This window comes from Euprymna scolopes, chromosome 26 (assembly GCF_053919585.1).
Source record: "Euprymna scolopes isolate OS-2025 chromosome 26, ASM5391958v1, whole genome shotgun sequence".
Lineage (NCBI taxonomy): Eukaryota > Metazoa > Mollusca > Cephalopoda > Sepiida > Sepiolidae > Euprymna > Euprymna scolopes.
In genome coordinates this window covers 97,512,156-97,531,179 of record NC_136507.1, presented here as the reverse complement: position 1 = coordinate 97,531,179, position 19,024 = coordinate 97,512,156, and the positions used below count along the sequence as shown (strand labels likewise).

The 19,024-nt window shown below is 28.3% G+C and overlaps 1 protein-coding gene and 1 pseudogene across 11 annotated transcripts in view; one reads left to right on the top strand and one right to left on the bottom strand.

The window, feature by feature from the left end:
• Nucleotides 1–19,024, bottom strand: part of LOC145248297 (kalirin-like) — an 858,283-nt gene that overhangs the window by 636,994 nt on the left and 202,265 nt on the right. The gene's annotated exons all lie outside the window — the stretch shown is intronic.
• Nucleotides 17,773–17,981, top strand: LOC145248541 (U2 spliceosomal RNA; annotated as a pseudogene).

Genomic DNA, 19,024 nt, shown 5'->3' with positions numbered 1-19,024 from the left:
TCGGTCGATCTAATCTGTTTTCAGGCGAATCTTGTCGAATTCGGTAATCTGTTAAACTTGGATTCCTCCTGCAGATTCCGGAGTTTAACAGAAAGATTCCTGAATTCAACAAAATACACCTGAAGAAGGTCGAAAGTTATATTGACCACAATGTTGTAAAAATAACACTCAAGATGAGAACAGTAGTCTGAAGAATTCAATATGGGTAGATGATTCATTGTTTTGCAGTATTTATTAGTTTTTTGTAGTTTAATAATTTTTGAGATATGATAACGCTAACTTTGCTTTTCTTTTGAGTATACAAATTTTATACACTTTATTTTTAATTGAACTTTTAAAATACAACAGTTACATTGCAATAACAATTTAATTCAGTTTTGCATTCTCTTGATTTTAATGAATTTTTCTCTCAGCCATTAAAAAAAAAAAAAAAAAAAACTTTCCTGAAACTCTGAATTAAATAAGAAACAAAGCAAACATTTCTACAACAATATTAAAATGATGAAGAAACGTTACCAAATATGATGAGATGCAGTAGTTATGGCAGATTGCCGTTTAAATTTACAAATGAACCAAAGCAAAATGTTTATCATTGAGATGAAGTTCAACTGCTGTAGTTTTTGCTCGTCAATTGCTTAACTATTTTAATTTTTGCACAATTAATGGTTCTTACTTAAAAATCGATTTATTAAATAAAATAAAAAAAAAGACAAATCTTTATGATGTACATATCTATCACGGAACAAAGATATCATCTTCCAAAAATCATGTAAATTGATAAAGTAGTTTGGGTTTTTTTTCCAAGAAAATAAAATTTTATGATGATCAAAACAGGAGCGGCCATGTTTTAGAAAGTGTGTTAAAATTTAAGGGTAGTAACTCAATTCGACTATCGAGATTTTGTTTGTATCCAAAATAATTAAAACTTTTTAATCGCTAAAAATCATAAATTTTGATTTTCTTAGTTTAAAAAAAAACAAAAACATACTTTATCAATTTCATGTGATTTTTAGAATATGACATCTTCATTCTGTGATGAGTGCATGCATGATAAAGATTTTTCTGCATTTTTTTTTTTAATTAAGTATAAGAGAACAATTAATTGTTAATTTTTCATGATTTTATTCTGCAGCATAAATAACACACTCAACCCCTAACCTCCATATTGAGATATTTTGTAGGAAAATATACTGATAAACTGAACAAAAATGAACATTGTTTTATATTTATTTTCTTTTTTTTTTTTTTTCAACAGCACGAAATCGCTACAGTAAAAAAAAAAAAAAAAAAAAAAAACGATGTAAATATCTCATGGGGCAAGATTTTATTTTTCTATAGTCTAGTGTAATTTGTTCTAACAGAAGAAAATGCAATAACAAAAACTACTCATAAAAATAATATTTCAATTGTTTGTTAATTTATTTTACAATAATATTTAAATTGCTAATTAATAAATTAGTGTGAACTATTCATAACAAATTGGATTCTTTAAAATAAAAATCACACAGAATTATAATATATCGACTCTAAAACCACTACAAATTATAATTACATGTCATTCAAGCATTTCTATTCAAAATCAAGTATTTTTTTATACCTTAGTTACTCATTAAAAACATTTTAATAGGAAGGTTGAGAAATTGGATGATTTTTTTTTTCATGTATTTACAGAAATATGGATTACAATTAATGATGATTTTTAAGTGTTTACATGTAGATCTATTCTAATACTTCAAAACAGGTATGGACATAACAAACAAACAAACAATGCAAAAAATGTAAAATTAATTGAAACTAAATTTAGTTTTACTCAGATTGAAAAATCAACAAATTTAAAGCTTTCATTAATTATCAGATTTTAATAATTTAAATATTTTTTTTATAAACTTATTAATTTGGTTCAATTTTTTTTTTTTTTTAGACTTTTTTTAAAAACAAATAATTTGTATTAATCTTTTTTACAAACGTTAATAATTTGTGTCAATCTTCCAAGATCAATAGAATACTTTGATTTATAAGGATTTTCAACTTCTTAAATTAAGAGCTTTGTTGCAAAGATTGGAAGGGATTTATATTAAGAAAGTCACTCAAAAACTGACAATATTGTCGCATTTGGTTGCCAAAGGTGGTTAATATCCAAGACAGCTTCTTATTTTTTGCACACATTTTTGGGATGAGTTATTTTGCTTGTTTTTCTTTGGATTAGTCATATTTATGGAGATTTGGGACTAGAGAGTTGAAAATTTTTGAAAAAGTCGGCATTAGATCTGTAAAAATGCTAAGAGTTAAAGTCAAATTCTTTTTTAAATCTTCAAAGAATCAATAGACAGTATGAATATTGGAAGGCTTTAAAATAAGGAGACAGATATTTTTAAATTCTAAGAGTTGGAGTCAGAATTTTTGGAATCCTAGAAGTCAGCGTTGGACCTTATACCTTCCTACTCCTCAACCCTGGTTTAATCGTAGTAAAAATGTAAATGACAGCTTTAATGAAGACAGCAGCCATAGAGAAACACTGTAAATAAAGACGGTTCCAATTAATTCATTCATGTTAAAGACAGAAGAATGTTGCCATAAGCTTCTTTCATTATTTTAAAGCTAAATCCATCTCTCAGCAGAAATATATATTAATATATATTTTTCCCCTTTAATAAGCCATGATCAGAAAACCGTTAGTAAAAGACAGAGGCTACTAAGCTAATTAGGGAATACATAAAACTTAGGAACATCATAATAGATAGCCAATACAAAACTTCAAAAATGTGACAGTGATAAATGTTCATTCACCCAATTCTGAGGCAGCATGTTCAGGATTGCAGAACACAATGTGAAAAGAGATTGCCAGTACATCTCTGAGCAAATACCAGTGTTATTATGGGGAGGGTGTAATGTGAATGTATATCGTCACAAGTTTGGTCCGTTCAGTTGCAGCATAGGGCATTATTTAAGCATTGCAGTAGGGCAAGAACCATGAAACAATCTGTAGGCAATAGAAGCAACTGTTACATCTAGTGAGTAGACAGAAGATCTAATCCAAGCAAATCATATACTCCAGTGAGAACAGGGTCACAGCATGGAATACGTAGTATATATCTAATCCAGTGACACTGCAGACACTCAAGAGAATCAAATGATACCATATACAGCATTATCACATTGATACACTGGTTCCAGTTAGATCACCGAAGTTAAGCAACATTGAGCCTTGTCAGTACCAAATAGGTGACCATTTGAAACACCAGTGTTGTTTGTGTTGGGTGTTGACATCTTGTAAAAACTAAACGTTATCTCCCCTGATAGGAATATACAACCAACTGAGGATCCTTATTTTGAGTTAAAATCCAGTTATTATTAAATGAGGAATCATTTAATACTATTTAACAAGAACAACATAAAACCATTTTTAATGCATGTACAATTTTTTTTTTCACATTCTGCCCTGGCTGTGACCTTTAACGATTACCCAATAGTGTTGTTTGTGTTGGGTGTTGACATCTTGTAAAAACTAAACGTTATCTCCCCTGATAGGAATATACAACCAACTGAGGATCCTTATTTTGAGTTAAAATCCAGTTATTATTAAATGAGGAATCATTTAATACTATTTAACAAGAACAACATAAAACCATTTTTAATGCATGTACAATTTTTTTTTTTCACATTCTGCCCTGGCTGTGACCTTTAACGATTACCCAATAGTGATTGTATTGCAAACATTGATATGATAGGAAATTAAACATTTAAAAAATATTTAATATTTTAAAATATAATTCAATCTAAATTAGTTATTTTTTTACATTTCTTTCTTTCATTATTATAAGCTGGTTAAAATAATTTAAAATTTAAAAACAAAAATTAATCATTTAATGAATTAATAATAATAATAATTAACTAAAAGTTGGTAATTTAATAGTTTAAAGGTGTAAATTATTTAAAGTGAAATGGGTTTCAGCATTAATCCCTAACAATTCATTTGAACTTAAAATTAGGTTTTAGTAAAAGAAAAATAAATAAATATTAAATAAGTTAGTTATAACAAGTTAAACTTTGCATGCAAAACCATGAATAAAATATAGGAATTTTAATGAAAAAAATTTTTTTAAATACAATCTTCGACAAGACATTCCAGAAAATAACAATTCATAATATGCCATCAAGGGAGATAACTTGCCGTCATACCTCTATTTATTTATTTAATAATAAAAGAGAAAAAAATCCAAATAAGATTTTAAGTCAAAATACGTTGTTTGGGAGTAATGCCGAAACCCATTTCACTGTAAATATTTATTGCATTTAAATAAGTATGCTAAACTGATTTGTTTATGCTGCACAAATGAGTATAAACAGTGAAATTTGCAAAAAATTTGACTCGTGATATCTGCTATTTTTTCAAGTTATATCTATGAAATTAATATGTAAATAAAATTCAACGTTTCCTCTTTCTAATCATTTTTTCTTCTTGTATGATTTTTTTTTTTTTTTTTTTTTGCTGGTTGATTTGAATTATATAACAACTGTGTTTTGTTCTGTTTAAAAAAAAAAAAAAAAAAAATTATTCCTAATTTTTGACATCTATGCCATTAACATTATTAATTAATCAATACACTTTTTATTTTTTCCATATGCTAAAAGTTGGATCGCTTTAAAAAATCTCCCAATATTAGAAAGTCTTCAACATTTTCTTTTAAAATCCATATCGAAAAATTAGTCAGGGATAAAAGTTTTAGGCTTGTTCCTTTAATGACTAACTTTTCACAAAAGGTTTCGTAACGTCTATATTTCAACCATTTTTCTGCTTGGCTGTCAAATTGAACTTTAGGACGCGTTCCCATATTAAAAAACAAGTTTGTTTTTTTTATCGATGTACTAATGAAAAAAAAAAAATGACAATTTGTATATCATGAATCACAATTTCAACGTGTTAACTGCTAAAATAAAACTTATATAAAATGCTCATCTATTGTTTCCACCCAATTTTTGTGACACCATGTGATTTTCACTGATGTTTAACTAAGAATTATTAATTCTACCCATACTATCTTTATTATTTAAATAAATTATGGAATTACATTTACAGAGTTCCAGTTATATTTGAAGATGTAAATCCTCCTCCACTGGCCAAAAAAATGCATCAATCAACAATTACACAAAATAGTCATGAAGTTCAAAGAGGATGGAAGGACCAAAGTGGAAGAGCACTAATCTGACCTCCACTGGATGAGTGCAAAGTGTACTGGAATCTTGGGGAGGTTTATTGTCACCCAAATTCCAGTGAAGACCAACAGTTATTGACAGCGACAATGACTGTTGGTCAAAGTGATTGTTGCAATAATGCAAAGTTATTTGCAAAGATTATCAAAAGAGGTGGATAGTACTAGGAATCTGGGGAGATTTGTTGTCACTCAGACTAAAGGGAACACCACCAATCACTGATGATGACCCATGTAAGGAATAATGATTTCAGCTCATTTTTACTTGATTACTTTTTTTTTTTTTTCAACATTTTCTTTAAAGGAATGGAGAAGCGGGGGATCTTTCACAAATTCTTTAACAAACTTCACAATTTTAATTATTTTTCTTTCAGTATTTTATCAGTCTTAAGTTAATTTTTTTTTTTTATTTCACAAACATTTTACTGTACAATTTTTTGTCATATTTGATTTAAATGGGTCGTCACTAGATGCATTCTAATAAGTCATCTAATCTAAATGAATGTTTTCTTTTTATTTATCACACCCATATTAACATCAAAATGACTCATCGCTATTCAAATCAACAATAATCTTTTAAAAGATTGTAGCCATAGTAAAATGTAAAGTGTCAAAACAAACATATTTACATAAATTTTTGAAAAGTTTACAATAAATATTTGGTGTTATTCATTTGTAATTTTATTGTTCTATTTTCATTATACATATATATATATATATATATATATATATATATATATATTATAGTTGTGTGCATGTAATAGTTTTGCAAATATTAACAGAAATTAGAGTGATTAAAAAGAATTTAATAAATAACCAAATAAAATATCTTCATTAATTTTCAAGGGAGGTAATTTAAATGAGCACTATCAGTTTTTAAACTTGCAATAATATTAAAGGTATGTAATGTAAGTTATAGATTTAAGAATAAAGTTATTCTATTAATAAATGCTAGATGGTAAGTAGATTTTGCTTCTAATTAAATAAGTTGGAAAATAAGAGTCACTGCGATAGCTAATAATAGAAAAGAAATATTATGAAATGATCTCTTAATATAAAAAAAAAAAGAATTTAAAAAATAAATATAAATAAAAAATTTAAAAAATGAGACTCATATTCACTCAAATCAAAACTGTTTGAATATTTTTTTTAAATAATTATTACACTGGACAATAAGAGAAACTTGAATTTAGACATTTTTTCTATCATTCATCAGTTATATTCAGAATTAGTAATAACAAAAAAAAAATTAAAAATCGCCATTTTCATCCCCAAAAAGTTTAAATCTCAAAACATAAAAAGACGTAAAAAATGTTATCATGTTTCCAAACCTCTTAAGGGTTTAACTGCCCTCCTATTTGTTTTCAAATATGCTAAATTCTAATCTTAACTTTTTGGGGGGAGGGGAGGTATTACTTTATTGAATTATTTTTTTTTTAATCAAAATAAACCATTAAAAAAAATAGTTATTGAAGCATTTTTCATCATGTAAAACTTTTCTCACCTCAGATTTTCATCATGTAAAACTTTTCTCACCTCAGATTTTCATCATGTAAAACTTTTCTCACCTACGATTTTCATCATGTAAAACTTCTCACCTCAGATTTTCATCATGTAAAACTTCTCACCTCAGATTTTCATCATGTAAAACTTCTCACCTCAGATTTTCATCATGTAAAACTTTTCTCACCTACAATTTTCATCATGTAAAACTTTTCTCACCTCAGATTTTCATCATGTAAAACTTTTCTCACCTCAGATTTTCATCATGTAAAACTTTTCTCACCTCAGATTTTCATCATGTAAAACTTTTCTCACCTCAAATTTTCATCATGTAAAACTTCTCTCACCTCAAATTTTCATCATGTAAAACTTTTCTCACCTCAGATTTTCATCATGTAAAACTTTTCTCACCTACAATTTTCATCATGTAAAACTTTTCTCACCTCAAATTTTCATCATGTAAAACTTTTCTCACCTCAGATTTTCATCATGTAAAACTTTTCTCACCTCAGATTTTCATCATGTAAAACTTTTCTCACCTCAGATTTTCATCATGTAAAACTTTTCTCACCTCAGATTTTCATCATGTAAAACTTTTCTCACCTCAGATTTTCATCATGTAAAACTTTTCTCACCTCAGATTTTCATCATGTAAAACTTTTCTCACCTCAGATTTTCATCATGTAAAACTTCTCTCACCTCAAATTTTCATCATGTAAAACTTTTCTCACCTCAGATTTTCATCATGTAAAACTTTTCTCACCTCAGATTTTCATCATGTAAAACTTTTCTCACCTCAGATTTTCATCATGTAAAACTTTTCTCACCTACGATTTTCATCATGTAAAACTTTTCTTACTTACGATTTTCATCATGTAAAACTTTTCTCACCTCAGATTTTCATCATGTAAAACTTCTCACCTCAGATTTTCATCATGTAAAACTTTTCTCACCTACAATTTTCATCATGTAAAACTTTTCTCACCTCAAATTTTCATCATGTAAAACTTTTCTCACCTCAGATTTTCATCATGTAAAACTTTTCTCACCTCAGATTTTCATCATGTAAAACTTTTCTCACCTCAGATTTTCATCATGTAAAACTTTTCTCACCTACGATTTTCATCATGTAAAACTTTTCTTACCTACGATTTCCATCATGTAAAACTTTTCTCACCTCAGATTTTCATCATGTAAAACTTCTCACCTCAGATTTTCATCATGTAAAACTTTTCTCACCTACAATTTTCATCATGTAAAACTTTTCTCACCTCAGATTTTCATCATGTAAAACTTTTCTCACCTCAGATTTTCATCATGTAAAACTTCTCTCACCTCAAATTTTCATCATGTAAAACTTTTCTCACCTCAGATTTTCATCATGTAAAACTTTTCTCACCTCAGATTTTCATCATGTAAAACTTTTCTCACCTCAGATTTTCATCATGTAAAACTTTTCTCACCTCAGATTTTCATCATGTAAAACTTTTCTCACCTCAGATTTTCATCATGTAAAACTTTTCTCACCTCAGATTTTCATGTAAAACTTTTCTCACCTCAGATTTTCATCATGTAAAACTTCTCTCACCTCAAATTTTCATCATGTAAAACTTTTCTCACCTACGATTTTCATCATGTAAAACTTTTCTCACCTCAGATTTTCATCATGTAAAACTTTTCTCACCTCAAATTTTCATCATGTAAAACTTTTCTCACCTACGATTTTCATCATGTAAAACTTCTCTCACCTCAGATTTTCATCATGTAAAACTTCTCTCACCTCAGATTTTCATCATGTAAAACTTCTCTCACCTCAGATTTTCATCATGTAAAACTTTTCTCACCTCAGATTTTCATCATGTAAAACTTTTCTCACCTCAGATTGACGGTAACTAAGTGGTTGATGACACTAACTGAAAACCTTTGAGTGTAAAGTTTGAATCCAGTTCATTCCACAGAAACACTTTCATCAAACGGACACGTGGCCTTGTCTCTAACATCATGAAGAGGAGTTAAATAAAAATAACTTCACTCATGTCATCCACATATTTTAGTTTGAAAATTCTTACCGAACTCACTGTCCCTTTTTGTGGAATCTGGATATTTCATTAAAAAATGACCTTATGCCTAACTTTTCCCTCCAGGGCAAGTAAATAGGACTTCTAATAATGCAATGAACTTAGTGACTTTTATGGGGCATTGTCAATTATGAGCCACCCTATATAAACATTTCATGCTAGAAGACTTCCAGAGTTGTCATAGAGAGAAATGGTTAATGAAGATAAGCACTCATTATCGATAAAATGACCTTCACGATGCACATCTTCGTCAACGTCTGACAACAGCTACTAGCCTGTTCATTTGGTTTAGATACATAAACCCAGTGGAACTGCTAATAGCCAATCTAAATGTGTATCAACTGGTGAAAAAAAAAAAAAAAAAAGAAGAACTACTTTGAGAAGATCTCAGATCATTGGTACTTTGAAGCCATACCCACTCAAAGAAAGCATTAGGGAGTCAACTCTCAAGGAAAAATCTGGAAGCAATCTCCCAAACTGTCCATGGTTGTAGAGAGCAATATTCAAGCAACTCCCATGATCAGGTTTCTGAATTTTTGAGATGAGAATTAATAGTTTGTATTATTTGAAATAGTCCACAAGGACGCGTGGCATAGTGGATAAAGTATTTGGTAAAATTCAGTTGTAAGTTACACTCGTCTGAATTTGAAGATTCAATCCCTTGTGTATATGACACTCAACATACAACTGCAAATTACTTAAGAGTATTACCCGGTCATGGCTGACAGAACGAGAGCATGCTACTCCCTGCGGATTAAATAAAGAGTTCTATTTGAAATTCTGTGCAGATTCCTGGAGTTCAACAAGATACACCAGAGGAAGGTCGGAGGTTATATCAATCGAAATATTGTGCAAATAACACTCAAGACGAGAACGGTAGTCCGAATAATCCAAATAATACGAACACTTCTGATGCTGGTTAAATCATGTGATTGATGCTCATCTTCCTTGTGAATGATTGCAGCAAATATGGAGAGGAGGCTCATTCTTTGCATCATGAGACTTTTAAGACTAACGGATGCGGATGCTAAAAAGGTGAATATTTTACACCTGAAAAGAATTCTATTGACGGAAGAATAACTATAAAAATGGTACTTTAAACTCTTTCAATATTTCCTAAAATTCCTCCAACTGAATATTTAAAGTTTCTTCTTATACGATACTAGAAGAATATCCGTCCCTGGGCAGATAAGATTGCCCCACCCACCTCAGAACAGTTTTGCATCACTTATGTCTCCTTACAAAAAAATAAAATTAAGATAAAATGATATTAAATCATTCTTCCAATTTTGATGAAAATCCATTAAATGCTTTTCACTCTAGATTTTATAAAATATCTCAAGTTTAAAATGTGTGTGTGTGGGGGGGGGGGGCTCATGGAATCTTATTAAATTGACAATGAATCAAATTTAATTCAAATCTGAAATATTTCAATTTTGAAATGAGTGACTATATCCATATTATGATTCCCCTCCCTAAAAAAAGAAACACCAAAATACTCCAAATAAACTGAAATTTGAATATCTATTCATTGATTTCATCAAAATTTCATAAAAATCAGAAGTATTTGAATTTTCATGAAAGGATTCTACTACCTCTTTACATGGAACTAAATTAAACCAAACATAACCTACATTATCACCTTGTACGTCTAGGAGCTGTGTTGCAAAGTTCATAATGATCAGTTATGATAAGTTTAGGAGTGAATCCTATACATACATAACTTTATGTAGAGATAATGAAATACTCAAGACAAACTACTTTTTTTTTTTTAAACAAAAAGTTTTTTGAAAAAAAAAAAAACTATTAAAAAAAGAAAAAAAATTAAAATAAGAAACAAATTTTCAAGTGCTCCATAACAAACAAGTCTATGAATAATCCAAAGAGAAAATCTAAAAGAATTCTTGTTCAATATCACATTCTTTGTAATGCTTTGTTACATGCAAGTCGTTCTACAAAATTCTTCTACAAAAGAATGGTCCATGCCATTTTCGAAAAATGTTATTTCACTTAAACATTCATTATTATTATTATTATTATTATTATTATTATTATTTTTTAAATATCTCAAGAATGGGTAAATCATTAACAAATAAGCTTCAAACTCGGGTTTCATTTGATAAGCTTCCTTGTTCACAAATATAAACATATAATAACAATAAATAATTAAGTCGACTTATCTTAATATTTTACTGAAGTGTCATTATTTAAGATTTTCTTTCAATATACCACATTGTTCAGAAATAACAAGGGAAGATAATTCTGATGAGCAGATAGTCATGAAACTATAGTATAGTGCTGATAAGTGCAATTAATTATGGTGATAAAACTTTACCTGAAAAGATATTAAGCCCTTTCTATGTACAGAAGTCATGCTGTTCAGTTATAAAATTGATGTCTGAACGACAGCTTTTTAATAAATTGATCAGAATGAATGTGTGTGAGAGAGAGAGATAAAGGTTAGTGATAAAAAACCCTAGCTCAATTATGAAATTTCAAAAATAAGAGCATAATATTTATTCATACGTGTCACAGATCAGATTAACATTGGAATTTCGGGCAGACAGATATAAGCAGAGACTGAAGAGAATCCGACATCGGTAACCAGATAGTGGCCTCCTTTGTTTGGATTTGAAACCGATGGTACTGATATTTTTCCTGATCTTCTGTAACATATGAATAAATACACACACACACACACACATTTGTTATAAGAGTCATATCTTGCTACGATGTGCAGACCGTTTTGATCATAATTGATCTCATCAGGCAAGAAAATTTAAAAATTAAAAAGGTTCAAGACGGTTTTCAATTTTAGAGGAGAGAAAACATACTTTGCCATGCGTGAAGCAAGGTTAATGTTCTTATTTTCTCTCCTCTAAAATTGAAAATTGTCTTGTACTTTTTTAATTTTAACTTTTCTTCCCTAATGAGATCAATTACGATCGAAACAGTCTGCACATTGTGGAAAGATATAACTGTATTTACATAAAGAAAAATAAAAACTATAATTTGCTCTCTTTGATTGAGCACTACCAACGACCCTTGTTCAAATTCAATTATTCTTAATTTTAGGATATCTTTCTATCTGGAATATATATATATATATATATATATAAGTGAACGTGTCTGTGTGGCTGTCTGTCTGTGCACATTTCCCTACACAAAAACTGTCAATTTTTAGTCTACAGACTCAAAATTTGATATATAGGGTACTGCGATTTGGGAAAATCTATGTGATCGGTTTTCGAACAGAAATTTGGTGATCAAAGGGTCAAAGTTCAACGATTTGACCTTTGAGAACTCTACCAAACTCCTCCGACAATTTTGGGTCTCAACACTTGAAATTTTAGATATAGGTTCCTTGGACATGGATCTAACTTAATAACTTGATTTACGCCCTAAACAATATTTTGAAGGGGTCATAATAGGGGTCAAAGTTTATAAAAATTGACTGTTTCTTTTTTTTTTTTTGCTCAGCATACACCTCCAAACACCCGGGCACCCATGCTAGTAGCTAGTATATATATATATATAAACAAATGACAAAAGTCTATATTCCAAATTTCATGATCTTGACATTCTTACAATTTATTCCTTTAAGTACGTTGACATTCACAATTCAATTATATCAATCAATGAATCTATTTTGCCCTTAACTCATCAGAAAAAAAAAAGCACTTATCAATTCATTAAAATAAAATAAAATGCATTTGGGCATGGCTACAAAATTAAAAAACTGGTAGAGAAGTTGCAATTACCTTTTATTTTTTTCTTTTATAATGCCATTTTGAATTTTCAAGTCAAGTCACTAAAATTTTAATTTTCGTATCAATAAATTGTATTCATTTTGATATACACTCATAAAAAATATTTTATTTAATATTTTATCAATTTATTATTTACTAGCAGGACCTGTGGAAATTCCACAGGGGGACTCATTCATATGTAATATATTGATGTTGGCATTCTGTAGATGTTCAGCATAAATGGAGATGCTCTGATATTATTGTAGCTCTTTTGTAAAAACTGCAAAAGTATCTATCTAAGCTAGCAGGAATGCCCGGTGTAGCCTGGTCGTAAAGTATGCTTAAATATGATATTTTAATTCTTGCAGATTTTGTATATATTATTATAGAGTTAATGTCCTATCGATTTTTATATATTATAAAGTTGCAATTCCAAAAACAAAAAAAATATACCCATATGACTTGGGTGCATCAGCTTGAATCAAAACCGGAATCAAAAACGAAATCAAAACTCAAGAAGAATCCTTGATAAAATTATTTATATAAAAAAATATATTACTGGAGTGCCATCATACTCGAAACCAAAACCCAAACTTATGAAGAATTCTTTGGTAAAATTATTTATTACAAGAAATGGAAGTTCATAACAATTAAACAACAGTCACTTGGATGTAAGTGTGACACACAAAATAACACACACACACAGAATCCTATTAATATATAGATGATTAATCTATATATATTTACTTAGATAATATCAATAATTGTAATATATATAAGATATGTCTATATATTTAATTTTATACAAAACTAATTCCAAAATATATTTTATTTCTGGTAATAACAATAGTTGATTTGCTGTAAATTTTATATAATTTAATTTTATTAATATTTTAATTAAATTTATAATTACATAAACTATAATTCTTTATTTTCGTTTATTTTTAAATCTTTAATTGTAAATTTTCTTTTGTAGTATTTTTATCATAATAGTTTAAAATCAATAAATGGCCAAATAACTCATTTTCTAATTTAAATGAGTTATCTCCCTTTTTTGTAGTCATGTCTACATTGCATTTTATTTGGATGGGTCAGTAGGTGCTATCTTCTCTGAGGTGTGTGTGTGTGTGTGTGTGTGTGTGTGTATATATATATATATATATATATATATATATATATATATATATATATATATATATATATATATATATATATATATGAGAAAGAGAAAGATTATCTCTATGGAATTAATAATCCACCAAAGGAAAAAGAAAATGTTTATATGTTCATCAACATTTCATCTTTATTATTCACAAGATAACCAATATGAAGAAAAAACATACAAGTTGATGAACATTCAAATAATTTTCAGTTTTTTATTTTTATTTTTTTTTTTGTAATGTGTAGTTGAGAATGGGGTTAATTTTAACAGACAATTTTTGCCTATACATTTAAATTGCAAACCATTCAAGTTTCCTACTAAGTCTTTGTGTTTAGTGGGAATCAGCTTATAAATTCACTATGGTGAGAATTTCAAATACTTTCAGTTTGATCACAGACCATTCTCTCGAAATGATGTGCATTGTAAATGTAATCAACAATTTAAATGTTTGATTAAATTTGTCGAGAGAATTGTCTAACTTCAAAATTTATAAATAAGAGTAAAAGTTAAAGACATAATGGATTTATTAGACATAATGGATTTAAGAGTAACAGTTAAAGACGTAATGGATTTATTAGTAGAGGGATTGTACTCATTAAGAAACTAGAGCAGATCACAAAAATAAAAACTCCATGATATTTAACAAAATCCCAAAATCATAAATGCAAGACAAATCAAAAAATACATAGGGCTATACAAGTTTATTTGTCAGTTCAATATGGAGTAAAACACTATAGATAAAGAGGGGATATAGAAGAGCTAATGCTTCTCTTCTAATGAGAAGCATTAGGCTTTGAAATGCCATAGCATGAAGAGCTATAACACCTTTTATCTATGATGTTTAATCCTTATTGAACTAACCAATATTCCTATATTTATTTCATCTTAAATTTATTAAATTATGCTCCACCCTCAAGTGTTGAGCGTCATAAAAAAATTATTTGATATACATAATATATTATGAAAATATTAAGTCTGACGAGTTCTCATGAGAATGAAGTGCAGAAAATTCTGTGTAGCTTAATTGCCATATATATTTTTGTAAGTTTCATAGTTATACTCGTGTAGTATCACTGCTAAGTAAATATTGAAAATTGATACATAAAACATTTTCTTATAAAATTTTATGTGGATACATTATATATATATATATATATATACAAGCATGCCTGCAGTCGACGTGGACAACCCCCTTCATAGAATTTTCATTTGCCAAGAAGATTATATATATATAGTGTTTATTATACAAACATTATTGGTTATATATGTGCATACATGTTTCAGTCGATTCTCCATTTAGAGAGACCCAGCTCATGTATGCACATATGTAACCGATGTTTGAATAATTAACATACTACATACCTGCTCTGTCCTACATTGAGCACTCTTTAATAATCACACGAGTTTCAATGGATCTACATCTAGGAAACCAAACTATACAACCATTATATATACATATATATATATATAAGAATAGTACGAGAGAGATAGAGAAATGACAACAGTAACAAAAATACAATATGCTTTAAGCAAATAAAGGAATAATTACGAAATCGTTATGTTTTTATATGTTAATATATCCTATCCTAGCTTATTTGATTACGTTAAATGGCATAAAAAGAGATGAAATTTTAACAAGTAAAATTCTAAAGTAATATGAACGGAAAACAGCCCCCCCCCCCCCTTGTGCCATACTGTCGTTTTGAATGGTTTACAAAACCGAATTTTAGATCAATAAAGCAATTTAAAAATTCAGATGTTGGTTTGCCTTCTGCGAGAATTAAAAAAAAAAAAAAAGAAATCTTTCTTTGGGAAAACTTCAGTTATAAACTAGTTTTATTTCTTCAGTGAAATCATTTTGTATTTAATTTTTATTTGTTTGCAGATTTTAAAACTTGTATAGAAAAGAAAAGAAAACTTTAGTTGTAAAGTAGAAAACCACTATATTCTTTAACTGAAACGGAGTCATTTACTTTGGTGATTTTTGTTTTTAGGTAATTATTTGAAAATATTTCATAGCATCAGTCATTTGTACTGAACAAAGTATTTTTAAAATAAAATGCAATAAAGTATGTTATTATATTGCCGTTTCCAGATGATGCAGCCTTAATTTTAAAATTCATGTCATGTTTGGAAAATTAACAACCAATGTGAGGTGTTCTACAAAAACGGTCTGAAATGATTGGAGAAATGTATAACTCTGAATGGTTCCGATGTAGAGAAAAACTAATAACTGTGCCAAGTTTTGTTGCTTTGCTGCTACCAAAAGTGAGTCAGGCGCATTACTTATTGAACACTTCTTGTAAATAGAATTTGGGGTAAAAACAGATAATCACAGCCCTGCACATGTGCAAATATTTTCCATATTTTTTAATGCATGTTTTATTTTTTTTTCTTCTGTGGGGAAATAAATAGAATTTAAAAAAAAAAAAAAAAAAAAAAATTAAAAAAAAAAAAGATGTTTTTCTCTTCACAGAACTAGTAAAATGTTACATTTATATATATATATATATATATATATATATATATATATATATATATATATATATTTCCAATTTGGACAAGTGTTGGTTTTTTTTTTGTTTCATTTTTTTTTAACTAAAGAAAACATATCTCCCATTCCAGAAATTAAAAAAAGCTGTTTATTATTAACTAAATCTATTTTGATACTTAATAAATTTACAAGATATTTTGTTTGTTCTTTTTGTTTTCCTTCTCAAAAATCATTAACCACTAAATCTGGGGTGATAATACAAACAATATAAAAAAAAAAATTAAATGTAAAATATAATTCTGGAGAAAAAAAGAAAAAAATCCAGTTGAAAAACACTTATCTCATCAATCTTGATTTTTGATACACACACACACACACACAAAAAAAAAAAAATATATATATATATATAAATAAAGGAGACCATGCATGCATGCGCAAGTGGCTGTGATTATAAATTTTTACCATATAAAATAAACTTAAAATTACACTATTAAAAACATCTTTAAAAAAGGAACCAATATTTGATAGCACCAAGATTAGAAAAGAAATACCAGGAAAGTTACTAAAACAATCTTGATGTAAAGTTCTTAGATTTAATAAGATCAATTCCACTGCAGAAATTATAAGATAAAATAAAATATTTAAAACTATCATGTCTAAATTTTACTTAAACTATGCTATCTATACAAGTATAAATTCTTTTAAAATTGTTTTTAAATAGTTATTAAATAAGCACACGTAAAAGGTATGTTTTAAAATAACATTTCACATTGAGTAACATTTTCATTTTATTTTTTTTTGGGGGGGGGGGGGGTCCTTTCACTTCATACTTGTACAAAAAAAAAAAAAAAAAAAGGACTTAAAAAATGGACAAATGTTATGAAATCCATAGTAATTTACTTTTTACATTTTCATCGATGTTATTGAGTAAAAAAACAACTTTGTAATTTCCCATGATTAATTATTTTCTAATACTATGTTTATATATAATATCAGATTGAGAAACTGGCACGGTCTATCCTTCTCTCGAAGGTAGATGGGACTCTCTTAAGCTGTGGTAGGAACCCCGTTTAGTGATGACGTCACAATAAAAAAATACCCTTGATAGCCCTGGTAAAGCATCAAGTATTTAGCTACCAACAAGATTTGAATTACACTACAAACTCGTATAGTGAGTTCAATATCAGTTGCGGCCACACTGGGTGGATGGAATACTATGTTGGAAAAAATATATATTTGTAAAAGTTTAAAACCATCACAATTAAGCAATATGTTCTTGATTGACACCGGTAAAAAAGAGTTGTCAGACGTGTGTCTACATAATATTATAGGCTGCTGATAAATACCTATGATGGTGATCTACTCTACTGCATCACTATATGGACTATTCCAGGCAGTATGAATAGTGATAATAATGGTAACAGAGTCGCTATGATCAATACAGATGCAATCTGACAACCTATTGGCTTTACACTTTCTGTAAATAAATGGTCTTCTTAGCTACCTCCTTATTGCTTTATTTTCAAACTTTTAAAAGGTCACCACAATAACATTTAACATTTTAAAATGTATGTCCTTAGCTTCCTTGACCATTTGGCTAGGAACAAAGTGTAGTATCTGTTCTGATACTTCACATCACCTTTTCTATTCTCAATCAGTGGAGGAGAAATCATTCTTGACCGAGACAATTTTTTTATTATTTTTGTTTCTATCTAGAGTGCCCCTTTTTGGGGGAACTGGATTTTCCCCACATTAAAAACCGACCTTGTGTCTAACTCTGCTCTTGTGGGGAGGCAAGTAAATAGGAACATTTTATAATTTTTCAACTTCATAAAATCTATCAATTATTTAATATTGATATTTTTCTTTTCTGATGAATATCAAATGAAAGGAATTTCTAAAAAAAAATAAATAAATAAATAAATAAATCTTGTTTTTCGTTATTCGTTTGTTATCCTAAAAAGTAATTCTTGAATAAAAACGTTTTTTAAATTCTAATATTAGATTACAGTAAAAACTTAAACTTTTTGATAATATATTGTTAAAATGAAACAGTGCTTATGCATTATAATTGGATATTAAAAAAATACATTTTAAGTAAAAACATTACATATTTACGTGTCATGTTGAAATGAGTAAAACTTCAGAAACTTACAAAAATTGATCTCGTAAAATAATGATTACAAGAAAAAATAAAATTTACTGAATAATGTAGTTTTATCAGTTTCTTCAATTATTGTTAAATCCGTACAGCAAATTGACTTATTTCCCTTGTTTTAATTAACTTCCACAATTTAAAATTAGAAAATGTTGAGCAAAAATATAGCAATAGTTCTAGCAAATTTTTCATAATTTGGGGGGGGGGGGGTTATTACTTTCAACATTACACATCAGTACATATTAGTGTTTTTACTTCAAATGCATTTTTTTAATATCCAATTATAATGCACAAACACCAATGTAATAAACTGATGTAATTCAATATCCCAAATAGAATAAAAAGTACTTTTATATGCAGATGCATCATAAGAGTTGAATGAAAATCTTTTCAAAATAAAAATAAATATATTCCAGAATGTTTTCACTTTACAACTTTTCACAGAAATTTGAAAAAAAAAATCTCAATATCCATCATGATTCAACTGAAAAATCAATCCATCTCATTAACCCTTATTCTTAAGTAGCTTTTTGCTTTGATAAATATTTACTTATACTCATATCAGCTAAAACTTCTGTTGGATTGAGCGAAGATGCTCCTAAACATCTCGAAACATCACAACCTATTTTTACCAAATTGGAACTAGATCACAGAATATAGTCGGTCAATC